Source organism: Narcine bancroftii, chromosome 10 (genome assembly GCF_036971445.1).
Source record: "Narcine bancroftii isolate sNarBan1 chromosome 10, sNarBan1.hap1, whole genome shotgun sequence".
Taxonomy (NCBI): domain Eukaryota; kingdom Metazoa; phylum Chordata; class Chondrichthyes; order Torpediniformes; family Narcinidae; genus Narcine; species Narcine bancroftii.
The window spans coordinates 104,266,910-104,281,064 of NC_091478.1; the positions used below are offsets into that span (position 1 = coordinate 104,266,910).

The 14,155-nt window shown below is 40.1% G+C and overlaps 1 protein-coding gene across 1 annotated transcript in view; it reads left to right on the forward strand.

Annotated features, from left to right (window-relative positions):
• Positions 1-14,155, forward strand: part of irf8 (interferon regulatory factor 8) — a 115,422-nt gene that overhangs the window by 75,704 nt on the left and 25,563 nt on the right. The window contains exon 12 of the transcript XR_011345983.1: positions 3,441-3,550. The gene's annotated coding sequence lies outside the window, so the exon portion shown is untranslated. The remainder of the gene's footprint in view (positions 1-3,440; positions 3,551-14,155) is intronic.

The following is a 14,155-nucleotide window of genomic DNA, read 5'->3' on the forward strand; positions in this document are numbered from 1 at the left end:
GGCAGTTGGCAGAACTTAAAACTAAGTAAATAAATAAAATTGAGACACTTTTTAAAAACAGCCCACTTACAGTGAAGTTAGTTATAAAACTGCTGGATCTGGTTCACCAATACCATGCAGGGAAGGAAATCTGCTATAATTGTGTGGCCTAATTATGCATGACTCAAAGCCCATTCTTGAATCTGAACAAGTTCAGTAGCATCCAGTTGTGTTGATAATGCCTGCATCCCATGAATGAATAAAAGACATTCCTTTGAACTTGGTAGTTTTCTTGTTAATAAGGAAAAAATCTTTCACTGTTTACATCCTTAATTGAACTGCTAATTAACCTGCTATTTTCCAGAACCAAGTTTTTGTGTCAAAATGTTAACTATCATCTCCCCTTTGATATCATTCTTTTGACTCCATTAGACCATTCCCCCCCACCCCAAAGTTCCAATATCCTTTCTGTAATGAACAAAGAAAACATGGCTGGAGGCGAGCAGGTCAAGTAACACCTGTGGAGGAAATGTAGAGTATCAATGTTTTGGATCGAAACCCTCGTCGAATCTTTATGAAATGTTTTGACCTGAAGCGCCAAGTGCCTTTTCCCACAGATGTTGTCTGACCCCATCAGTTCCTCCAGCGATTCGATTTGGCTCCAGTTTTCAACATCAACATTCTCTTGTGTCTCCTAGTTCCAAAAGGAACTCTTAAATGTGAATTAACCAAAATCATTTATTGTCATCTCCTCTCTTGGGTTCTTTGTCCTTTACCAAATAAGATGATTTCCTCTTTTATTTGCTTCTTCGATTGAGATCTGTGTCAGCTGCACTAATTTTATATCTTTCTGGGGTTGGTTGAGAATCGTGGTTTTGGGAAAGGTATTGTCTTCAAAAATGAAGTCCTTTTCATTCATTTGATCCATTTTAGCCACTGACCAGAGTATGCCATTGTCCTGGAAACACATTGATAGCTTGGCTTTTGCTTTCATTTCATAGATGAGCCACGTTATACTGACTGTTGGGCTAGCGCTAATTCATGAATGAGCAACCAGCAAGTCCAACCTTTGCCTTCTGTCCTAAGATGCCCCTAAATTTAATAGTTGGATTAAGATTGTAACAGATCAGCAGCCAGCCTTATTAATGTGTGCCATTGGTCAAACTAGACCAGGCCAGGTAAGGATAACAGAGATACCAGATTGCAGACTCTGCCAGTGGTCGGGACCGGACCGGGGTTTGAATCCTGCACCGTCTGTAATGATTTTGTACGTTCTCCCCGTGTTGATTTTCTCCGTGGGCTCCGGTTTCCTTCCACTTTTCAAAATGTACCGGGGGTGTGGGTTAATGTGTTGTAAATTTGGCGGCACAGGGTCATGGGCTGAAAAGGCCTGTATGTCTAAATAAAATAAAACCATCAAGACTGAGACTGCAGAGGGGAAATAGTCAGTATTATAAGACTCAAGATTCCTTTATTGTCATGTAATACTACAGAACATGTAATATTACATGAAATTGCCATAGGCCAGTCAAAGAGATGCCATTAGTGTCGCCCAGAGCTCCTTACAGTATAAGGGAAAGAGAACCAAAATAGACTGCCTTCAGAATCACGGTCAGTGCATTCACCTCCAGCGCTCCCACAGCCTCTGCAGCCACACAGACTCGTCTTCGATCCATAGGCAACCTGAGCTTCAGATCCAAACCTCCGACATGATCAGGAGCCTTCAGCGCCCGAGGCCCTTCAGGATCTCTCCTTGCTCTCAGCATCCACTTAAATCCCAACCCAGGTACTTTGTTCCCATGAGCCTATCTCCAGCACCCCGCCAGCTATGCAGGTCCCCCAACCACAAGTTGCCCACAACATGCATTGGTCCCTCAGCTGCTGAGCCCCTCGTTGTTCTGCTACCGTGGTCACTGTCCTAAAGGGTCATCTCCTCTCCATGGGTGATAATCTCCAGTCCGCTGCTCCCTGGATTCTGCAACCCCTCGTGGCTTTTGCTGAACATAGGAGGTGGTGGGAAAGCACACAGAGTTAACTTTTAATGAAAGGTGAAAGACCAGAAATCTGGATATATAGCAGTAATTTTTTTTCAGGACAACTTGCCTGAAGTTCCTTGTTTCCAGATTGTAATGCATTTTCAACCTTTCCCCTCGGTCAGCCATTCTCAACTTTTTTTTGGCTATGGTCCCCGTTAGGAGTCTGCTCAAAGTTTATGGGCCCCCTTCCCTGTGAAGCATCAGGTTCAGTTGGTTTCTTCTGTATTTCTCTCCTATTGACTATATTAAAAAAAAATTGTGTTACGCAAGGTAAACAAGGCTTTTACTCTGACTACAACAACTGCGGCTTGTGGTTCCAGAGCAAACAGCCTAATAGGAAATCCTTCTTATTGAACACGTAGGAAAGAAGAAAACATGAACATACATATCACAAAAATATGTAATAAGATTCTTGGAGTCCAATGAATCATTAGGGAATTTTAAGCATAAACGAGGATGTGAAAACTCAATAAGAAGAACTTTAGAAATGAAAATTTTCGTGAGATCCTTGATTTTGATGTTCCAGTGCAAGTTTTTTTTTATGTCAGTCCAAATTGGATCGTGAAAGTCGAACGCCACCTCTTTTTTGTGTTCTTGGATTTTGTCAAAGGACTACCTTGCTGAATCCTTCTTCAACTAAGTACGTTGAGGCAATGAACAATATTTCAGCCTTTTTGGAGATCTATTCAGCAGATCATTCTCCACCCAAAAAAATCTTTTATAAATTGATTGAACTTACGGTGCCCGATTATATCACTGATGATCAATCAACCTCTTGAATTTCTCTGTCAAAATTTATGGGTTCTTCCTTAAATGGATCTAATATCCAATATGGCATATTGAGGTGTAATAGGTTATCTAATCTTTCCTGCAGATCTGTGTGTATTTGCTCTCGGTGTTTTACATAAACAGTAATGTCATTATCATCGGTGCCTTTGTGTTCGTATTCAGATTTAGAAATTGTAAACATTTCTGACCTCTGATACTCCCCCAATAGTCTTCAAGCTTTTAAAGGAAAGAAACAACGGCTTCCTTACTATCAATGAGGTTACTGTGTTTACCCCGTAAGGTCTTGTTCAATACCCTGAGTTCGTCAAAGACATCTGTCAGATAAAATATGTCCGCCTTTACAACAATGAGTTTTTCTTCATGCTCGTTATGAGAAAGAAAGGAGACAATCGTGTCCCAGAGTGCAACAAATCAGCAGACATTTCTTTTTGAACAATCTCTGGATTTGTTCATCATTTTCTTCATAAAGCTGTTGGAATAGATAGACATGAAGGGAATGTGATTTTTAAAAAAGTTTACATTTGTCATGACAATTGAAAGCAAAGCATTTAAATCTTCTCCTCAGTTTTTAGCCACTAAGTGTTCCCTATGAATGACACAATGAACAGTAAAGACTGAAGATATGATATTTTACAGGTATGTGATGAACCCTCTTAATCATCCAACCGTTGAACCAGCATCATCAGTTGGACTGAAAGCACAGAAATGCTGAAGGAACTCAGCTGGTCTCGCAGCATCCATACAAGGTAAAAATATTGTACAATACCACAGGATACTATGTTCCCCAATGGAATACTGTTGTTGTTTATGTAATTCTTAACTTCGAAAATAGTCAGATCCTTAGTATCTGTTTGAATCCTTCTGGAAAACAACTCATTTGCCTTCTGCTTATTTCCATTCCACAATCTGGCATAAGTCATGAGAAGAGTTTTGTTCTCTTGCAGAATGGATTCGTCTAATTGAAAAGAGAATTTCTTGGATTGTAATGAAATGACTAATTGTCTTTCAATGCCCCTTGACATCTCATCAGTTCTTCTAGAAATAGCAGAATTACTCAAAGGAATTGCTTGGATAGTTTCTTTGGTATTTAAATTAATTACGTCAGAATACTATGGACACTGAAGGCAAAATAAGTGACTCAGCGACATTATGAGGATTTCCATTCGTAGCAATCAATTAATTTATCTTGTATGATGCAAGGAGACCCTTTTCTAATTTCCAAGGCATTTCAGTGATCCTCTGTATGTGTGTTGGCCTTCTCTCAAAATTATCTCAAAGGGTTTTGATGATATCCAAGGTTTATCTTCTCTTTCTGTCTGGTCTATAATGTTACTTCAGCCTGCTTGGCCTCATGCATTTGTTTGAAACTGTATTCAAACAAATCAAACACATGGACAGAGAAGGTTTATGAGGTGATCTAATGAATACTGCCGACACTTCTTTTTTGCCAACGAACTCATGGGTAAAATAATTTCTGAAAGTAACAAAAATTAACGATTACAAAATGAAAAACATTTATTACAACCTCAAAAGTCAGCTTAAATTTTATGGAAAATAATGAATAATAAAAGCCAGCTGAAAGAGACATACATTCACTTCCCATCACAAAAACTTGAAGCAAAATGAGGGCGCTTCTAAATGTGAGAAATATGATGTAAAGTTTTTGGTCTGCAAACTTATTACCTGGAATCGAAGACAATGGAACAAAAGAGGAAAACTATGTGGAGGCCAATTCATAGCCAGAGTGGTTCCATGCCAGTCAGACACAATCTTATCACAACAAGGAATGCTCTAAAATTATTATTCATTTTCTGCATTTATCTAGGTTATTCCTGGCTGTCTCCAAATGCCTCCAGTCTAGAAAACATCTCGCATTGCTTGGCAACTGTACAGAAAAGCCTACCAGCAAAGTCCTTTCCTTTCTCAAAAAATATTTAATCTGTTCTGTTTCCATGTCCAGCTATACACCTTGGGCCTTCCTTATTAAGGATCTCAGTCCGTGATCGCCCTTAAATGTATTGTGGTCCCCTGTCATAGATAGATAAGACTCCAAATGGAAATTTCTCCAGGCACCTTGTCCGTGCATCTTGTGCCCAAATCAATGTTGTCCCAAACATTTGGTCAAAGTGTTGTGATCAGTGGCTATGATCGGGCACTTGCTGGACAACCATGGTGGCAGCACTATCTAAAAGGGGCTTCTCAAAGCAGATGCCTGTTCCTTTCCAGAAACCTAACCCGTGCAGGTTCCCATTAGACTAATTTCAAGTTATCTGGGATTCTTCATCCTCCCCACATCATTCTGATGAGCTTGTCAATTAGCCAAACAATCTCTACACCCCAAATCCTAACCCCTTGGCTCCGTCTTCCCACACCACCCTGAAGCTTTGATCTTCAGGCTCCAGCATCGATTCAAACAGGCCTCTGCATTCCTTGTCTCACACTATAAACTTGTGTTCCTTTATCCATTGGAGTGACTTCCCACAACTAACGCAAAAATAAACCCCCAAGAATTTCAGTCATTACCGATCCGAATTAAGGAATATGCAAGACCTTTTGTGCATGAAGTAAATTTAAGACAGACCAAGAAATTAAGGGAAAAAGGTTCAAATGTGGTTGAAAAGACTGATCATTTGGGTCATAATAGACTTTGAATGGAAAACTCCTTTCTTATGTAGGAAGAAGAGATTTTAAAAAAATTTAGACGTACAGCGCGGTATCAGACCATTTCGGCCCATGAGTCTCTGCTGCCCAATTATACCCAATTAATGCACAACCCCTAATACATTTCAAATGGTGGGAGGAAACCAAAGTCCCCAGAGGAAATGCATGGAGACACGGGGAGAACGTACAAACTCCTTCCAGACAGTGTGAAATTCGAACCTTGGCCCTGATTACTGTTGCTGTAACAATGTTGCGCTAACCGCTATGGCAACCATGCCGACCTTATTAACATACCTTGGTTACGTATCTCCACCATTTTATTCAGGGGCCTGCCTACATTTTGCTTATACATTGATGAAGGGCTCAGGTCAGAAATGTTGGTTATGTACTTTTGCTGTATAAAGTACACTGTTTGACCTGCTGAATTATTCTAGCATTAGGGTTAGGATTAGGTCAATCACAGTGTCTGCAGACCTTTGTGTTTTACTCTTCTTTCTTTGGCTTGGCTTCACGGATGAAGATTTATGGAGGGGTATGTCCACGTCTGCTGCAGGCTCGTTGATGACTGACAAGTCCGATGCGGGACAGGCAGGCGCGGTTGCAGCGGTTGCAAGGGAAAATTGGTGGGTTGGGGTTGGGTGTTGGGTTTTTCCTCCTTTGTCTTTTGTCAGTGAGGTGGGCTCTGCGGTCTTCTTCTAAGGAGGTTGCTGCCCGCCGAACTGTGAGGCGCCAAGATGCACGGTTGGAGGCGATATCAGCCCACTGGCGGTGGTCAATATGGCAGGCACCAAGAGATTTCTTTAAGCAGTCCTTGTACCTCTTCTTTGGTGCACCTCTGTCTCGGTGGCCAGTGGAGAGCTCACCATATAACACGATCTTGGGAAGGTGATGGTCCTCCATTCTGGAGACGTGACCTACCCAGCTTGAATTATAACCTGCTGTTTCTACAGGGAATTAAATAATGGACATTTTCTTCTAAAGACAATAATTGGAGGTAGACCTCTGTGAAATGTTTACTGCCCATCTGAACAATCCTTGAAAAGAGATGAATTGATAAAAGGTGGGATTCTTGTATTCGGAATCATTTGAGAGTGACCAATAAGCGATCACCTGAGAGCATGAAAGGAGAGATCAATGTGCAGAAATTTAACGTGAATGTTTTCAATGGGAGAACCCGGAAGGAAAGGCAGGAAATCTGAAAAAAACTGAAAGTATGTCCACTTTGTTCCTCTCTAAATAAGTCACTGCTTCTTTTAATTAAGGGCATAAAATCATGAGAAATAGGAGCAAGAGAAATGCCATTTGGTTCTCTTCATCTGCTCAGCTAATCATTTAAACCATGGGTTTTACCTCAGCACTTTTACCAAATCCCTTAATTCCTTTAATATCCAGAAATTGATTGATGTCCGTTGCTAATAAACCAGCATGATCCTGTGATGAGAGAATTCCAAAGGTTCACCAGCCTATGTGAAGAACACCCCTTGGTCCTCAACACCCTGTCCTTTGTTCTCAAGTTGTTTCCTTCACTCTAGGCTCCTCAGTCAGGGGAAACATATATTTTGTTTGTGAAGCCATTTAGCAATTTTATGTTTCAACGAGATTGCCAAAACTCTAGAAAACAGTTACAGACTACTTCATCTTCTCTTGTATGATAAATAGACCATTTCTGCATCCATTCTGGTGAATCTTCACTGCACTTCCCAACAACAAACATACCCTTCTAATGTAAGGAGAACAAAACTGAACAAAATATTCTAGGTGTAATCTCACCAAAGTCCTATACAATTGCAATGATTTCCTTACTACTTTTATCAAAACATTTAGCCTTACAGTTATATTCCTAATTGTCTCCTAATCAACTTATATTTAAGTTTGTGCTTGAATCACAAAAAGTTGGTTTGTAGGTGCAACAAGTTATCAAGAAGGCAAATAGAATGTTGACCATTGAATTTAAATTATTTGAATTTAAAAGCAGGGAGGTTTGGCTGCAATTGTATGGGTACTGGTGAGGCTGTACCAAAAGTACTGTGTACTGTCTGGTCTCCTCACTTGAGAAAAGATACACTGGCCAGGGAGGCAATGCAGAGGAGGTTCACCAGGTTGATTCCAGAGATAAGAGATTTAACCTGAGGAGCCGATGAGTCACCTGGGACTGTACTCACTGGAATTCAGAAGAATGAAAGGGGATCTTACAGAAACTTATAAAATCATATAAATTTGGGGTGGCATAGTTAATACAGCAGTTAATGCTCCAGCAACCTGATTTCGAATCCGACGCTGTCCTTAAAGACTTTGTACGTTCTCTCCGTGTCTGAGTGGGTTTCCTCCGGGTGCTCCAGTTTCCTCCCACCCTTCAAAACAAACTGGGGTGTTTAGGTGGCATGGCCTTGTGGGCTGGAAGGGCTTGTTACGTGCTGTATGTTTAAATTTAAATTAAATTAAATTATAAAAGGGCTTGATAAGATAGAGGCAGGAGGCTTGCTTTTGCTTGGTAAGGGAACAAATGGTTATGGGGAAAGGTCAGTGTAGCTGATCCATGGCCAGATCAGCCATGACCTTAGGGCTTGGCAGGCCAGGTGACCTTCTCCTGCTCTTAATTCTTATGCAACTCTTAAGAATCTCCATGGGCAACATTGATTTGTAAGATGCTACCCCATCACAAAACTTTCTTTTTATTTAAATTTCAACCTAATGAGCGCAATTACTTTGCTTGAACTTTTAAGGTGCTTGTATCCTATGACTTTGTTTGAATTGAAGCTCATGCCAAAATAGGAAAAGAGGAATTTCTTTAAAATGTTATGCGTGCTTCTGTGCGATTCTGATGCAATCTCTGAGCTCTTCTTAACTATTGTCTGCAGACTTAACATGGGCTTCAATAATATTTGGACACCCTAATTTACTACGTTCTTGAATGTACTAGGAAATAGTTGTGTAAAGATCTGATCCAAATTAGAATTTATTGTCACTAACGTGAAGTTTGTTGTTCGGTGGCAGCATCACACTGTAAATATCAAATTTCAACTTTAGGGCTGAATGCTTGTTGAGTCATTTGTTCTGGGAGCTGCAACATTTTAGTTTTGTGAAGAACTTTTGAAAATTATGTGTTATATAAGTCTCCAAAATCTACTGAATCCTTCATGTTAAAATGCACACAAAAGCTGCAGGGGCTGGGGGTGTGGAACGGCTAGAAGGTCACTTGTTTTTGAAGTTGATCAGCACTTAAGGTAAAGATTTTTGGATGTAGTCAGCGTCACAACCCTGAAAATAACCTGGCTGGTATTTCCCAGACTAAAATGAAGATGGTCAGCTGACAAGAGGGTGGGGGGGCTCTTTCTTCCTGAATAGTGATGCTGCGTCTGCATTATAGCAAGAAGCAAATCATTGCAACACACCATGGTTTCTGTGGTGCCATTGGTCAATAGTTTTTCCAGGTGTTGTGGCCAAGGTTGCATGTGAAGCAAAGGAAGCCACAAAAGATCTTCGTCAACAGCAATTACTTCATAATCTTGTGAAAATGGCTGTGCTGCTGGATCTACTCTACTAAAGGAGCCAATGGATTTTTAAAAATATCTTTGAAACAACAGAGTTCCGTGCTCAAGATGGCAGTGACATACTTGGCAGCAGACCATGAGGGGTGCAAACTCTGGGAATCAACCGACTGGTGCAGGAATCTAGAGCAGGAGAGCACACCTCTGCCAAGAAGGAGAAGCTTAGAAGATGACCCTACAGGGAAGGCGATAAAGTCAGCAGATGAGCGAGGGGCTGAGTTGCTGAAGGACACTCACCAGGTTGTGGGCTGCTGGAGACTGGCTCATGGAAACAAGATTTGAGAGATGATAATAGCCAGAGAGCCTTCTGAAGGGCATAGGGCGCTGAAAGCTCCCTGGTCGTACTGTAATTTCAGAACTTGAAACTCAGCTTCGTCAATGGAATGGACAGCAAGCTGTTGGCTATAGAGGCGGCGGGTGTGCTAAAAGCGAATCCTTAGTCACTCAGTGTCTCCAAGAGGACTCTCTTTTGATCCTCTTTCCCTTAACGGAGGGGCTGCTGAAGTACGCTAGTGACTCCTCTTTGTCTGCTTTTATGGCAAGCAATAGTTGTCTTTGTTACAAACTAGATCAGCAGCAGATGGTAATAACCAAAGACAATTTTATTTTTTAAAAAAATTATTAATTATTAATACCCAAACACTTCTTACTTCTTTTCTTTGGCTTGGCTTCGCGGACGAAGATTTATGGAGGGGGTAAAAAAGTCCACGTCAGCTGCAGGCTCGTTTGTGGCTGACCAGTCCGATGCGGGACAGGCAGACACGATTGCAGCGGTTGCAGGGGAAAATTGGTTGGTTGGGGATGGGTGTTGGGTTTTTCCTCCTTTGCCTTTTGTCAGTGAGGTGGGCTCTGCGGTCTTCTTCAAAGGAGGCTGCTGCCCGCCAAACTGTGAGGCGCCAAGATGCACGGTTTGAGGCGTTATCAGCCCACTGGCGGTGGTCAATGTGGCAGGCACCAAGAGATTTCTTTAGGCCCACTATGCGGACATGTATATAAGTATGTATGTATGTATGCGTGTGTTAAAACCCAAACCATTAGTTGAAGCTTGATTTGAGAGATGATTTTAAAGTTCAGTCTCAGAAAGCTTTTGTGTTGAAACTCAAAGTCTTTACTGCTGTTTAAAAGTAATTATGGAGTAAATTGTTGCTAAAAAGCAATAATGAAGTATTTTGAAACATCAAGTCATCAGACCTCTTTAAAACTCACAAATTTCTTTTGAAGATTTGTTTCCAGAGCCATGTTTCTTCATACGAACAATTTTTTTTCATCTCTCTTGCGTGGAGATTTTGGAATCTGTATTCCACATGATAAATCTGCTTCTTTTCTCTTTTCAACGAGACAGTGAAGTGGCTATTTCCTTACATGATGATTTCACAAATCTAGACAAGGGTTCAAAGAAATGCCCAAATAGGAAAGGACATGGTTGAACTGCTCTCTTTTCTTAAAAAAACTGAAGTGGTCTTCCTCCTTCAAAAGTCACTTATTCTGTGTTCTCCTTTGACCAGGAGTAACATGTAACAGTACCTTTTATGGTTACTGTATTTCAATCCTGTGTTATTCAGCAGAATCCTATGTGTAAGCACAAATGCTTTTTAAGTAAACACCCATTATTCTTGAGTTTTAATGAAGAAACCACTTCAGTCTTTTAAAGCAAACAAGCTTCCGGCAATTGAATGAAGCATTGAATTCTAATTTTTATTCTATGCTCCCCAGATGCTTTGACTTTGAAAATGGAGTCTCTCTGACTGCAACTGTGTGTCTCTGTATGATCCTGAATCCAGCCCACAATTCCCTCACTAAAAATAAATATAATTCTATAACTTTACTAAGAAATATATATTTTATAACTAAAGATTTTAACTTTAAAGATTAATATTAACACAAATCCATCATAACATATTAAAAAAATTACAGCATATGCATTCTTACATGACAATAAAGGAATTTTGAATCTTGAACTTACTTTTTTCAAAACAAAAATCATAGCCAAAAATTGAGTTTGAGAATGAGAATGAGAAAGTGAAAAGCAAAAGTACATCTTTCACCCATCTGAATATATAAATGATAAATGTTCAAAATGTGTTTCATTTGCCAGATGAGCAACATACTAGGCACAACAGTGGGAATGTGTACGCGACTGAAGTATACAGCTGATGAACTCTTTAAATCTGCTGATCACAAGTTTATTTAAAATCTTACCCAATGTTATTCTGTTAAAGGGAAATATGTTATTGCAACTAATAGAATGATGGGCACGGGATTTCTTCTGAACACTTTTGATGGTAAATACTTTAGAAAGGGAAAACCAGAGGTGTACGATACAGTGGTCATTGGGGGATCCGAGGAGGAGAGGGTAAGTAAATGCACCCTGGGAGTCACCATCTTGGAGACCCTTTCCCGGACCCAACGCACAAATGTCATCATGAATAAAGCACGTCAGTGCCTCTACTTTCTCAGGAGTTTGTGGAGGTTTGGTACGACATCGAAAACCGTGACAAACTTTTATAGATGTGCAGTGGAATGTATGCAGGCAGGCTGCATCACAGCCTGGAATAGGGCACTAATATCTCTGAATGGGAAGTCCTGTAAAAGGTAATGGACACAGCCCAGTACATCACAGGCAAAGCTGTCCTCACCATCAAAAAAATCTATATGGAAGGCTGCCATTGGAGAGCATCAGCAATCATCAAGGATCCACATCACCCAGGACATGCTCTGTTCTTGTTTCTACCATCAGGAAAGAGGTCTAGGTGCCACAAGACTCATACCACCAGGTTCAGGACAGTTCCTACCCCTCTACCATTAGATTCCTGAACAACAGACTCAATCAGAGACACATTTAAGGACTCATACTTTGTACATTATTTGATTTTGAATGTTTATTTTCTGTATTGCAGTCAGTTTGTTTGCACTTCTCCTTTGTTTCCATTTCTCCCTTTTGTGTGTGCATCTTTCCTTGAGTACAGTCCTTTGCTCTACAGATAAATAAAAATTCAGCATGGCCCGCAGGATAAAAATCTCAGGGTTGCATGTGGTGTCATGGATGCACTCCGACACTAAATCTTGAACTTTGAATACCAATGTCAGCCATTGTATTTTTCAATGATTTGACCCTTACAAGGGTCAGCTTCTAACCTCGCAGAGCGAAATACAAAAGTCTGCTGATGCTGTGTTTGTAGTAAAAACACAAACATTCTTGAGCAACTCAGCAGGTCACATATTCCGGAAGGTCATTCCACTCAGCCACCACTCTCTTTTTCTGAAAATTTTATTTAATAATTTTACAGAACCAAAAAAATACAAATATAATCTAAAACTACCCTCTAGTACCCCCCTCCATCCCCCTCCCACCTATCCCTCCCCCCCTTTGGAGTTAAAAACCCCCCACAATAATATCAGGCAATAACCTGGTGTGCCATCCTTTTACATTTTTCATCACAAATAAATAAAATAGCCACCATTCTTTGAGTGAAGAAGCTTCCTCTCATGTTACTGCTAAGCTTTTGCCCTCTAAGCCTTAACTCATGACCCCTCATTCCAATCTCACCTACACTCAAGGGGAAGAGCCTATTCACATCTACTCTATCGATGCCCTCATAACCTTAAATATCTCTATCAAATCCCCCCTCAACCTTCTACACTCCAATGAATTAAGACCAAATCTATTCAATCTTTCTTTGTTTAGAAGGAGGGGTTTGATTAACGGTGGTGGGGGGTGTTTCTTTTTTCTTTTTTGTTTACTTTTTGAGAAGAGTGCAGACAGTTTGAACTATGTATGATCAAGGTTTTATTTGAAATGTACAAATTATCTATATTTTCTTATATTCCAGCTTATGTATTAGATTTATATGTGTATTTTTTTTAAATTAAACTCAATAAAAATATTTTATAAAGAAAAGAAAATATTTAAAAATATATAAAATGCTTCAGGCCTGAGCCATTCTTCAAGGTAAGGGTGAGTACATGGTCATTGAGGTTGAGAGCAACAAGAAGTGCCGAGGGGGAGCAGTGGAAAAGACTCTCGCAGAATTCCCTTTAAAGAGAGGAGAACTTCCTCAGAGTAGGCATCTGTTGAAGAGATTTCACAGTTCAGCTACTGAATGGAGTGAAACACAAAAGAGTGCAGACACTGTGATTGCAGTAAAAACACAAAATTGCCAGAGGAAATTAGCAGGTCCCACAGCGTCCATAAGAGATAAAGAGATATCACTAAAAGGAAGGCTGGAGATGAGCATATCTATTGCCTGGTAACAAGACACATGATCACCAGCTGGTTCTGAGGAATGGAAGTTATTAGCTGTGCTTAAAACAATCCAGTGACTTCAGAATGCTGTATTGACTTTGAGACTTTTGAGGATATAAAAGTCACTAAATAAATTGAAATTCTCCATATTCAGAGGAAAACAATAACCCTTGACATGGGCTGGAAACAGTTCCTCATCAGCGGCACACACTTGGAACATTATTGCCGTAACTTCTGTATTATTATCAACATATATTTTTATTAACCATTATGATCACTATCTGAATACCATATCAAAGTCTCTCCTTCCAAAAAAAATTGTTCTAAGGCTCCTCTGTTTGAGTTAAAGGAAAGCTCATGATCTATTCTTGACCACTTGAATGAAGCAACCTCTTTACAGTAAGTTCTTGATTCTCTTTTCCACTTATTAGTAAGTAAGGATTTTGGCGCCTAGTATGCTGAACTTGACAATAAACATTATCCCCATCATTAATTCAATAGAGGTTTGGTCAGGTATAATATAACGTTTTGTTTCCTAGCTTGCCAAGTTCAAGTTCAATTTACGTGGCTAGTACCTTGTTTTGTAGGTTTCTAGGTGGCTAAATTTGCCAGCCAGCTATCCACCCCTAAAGATTTCAAAGCTGCATTAACCCAAGCCTATTGTACATGCTTCATAAAATATTCCTGCTTCCTGCCTATTAGGATGTTTTCCATGTCCAGCCAGAGTCAATTCATTAGTTAGATCTGAAATGGTGTTGGGCTGCAGTAGGTGAGTGCTAAAATCAGGGAATGTGAGAAGAATAGATGAAGAGAACAGACACAGAAGTGACTGCAGATGGAAAAAATTGGACCATAAAAGCAAACTGCTGGAGGAGCACAATGGATCAAGCAGCAAGTGT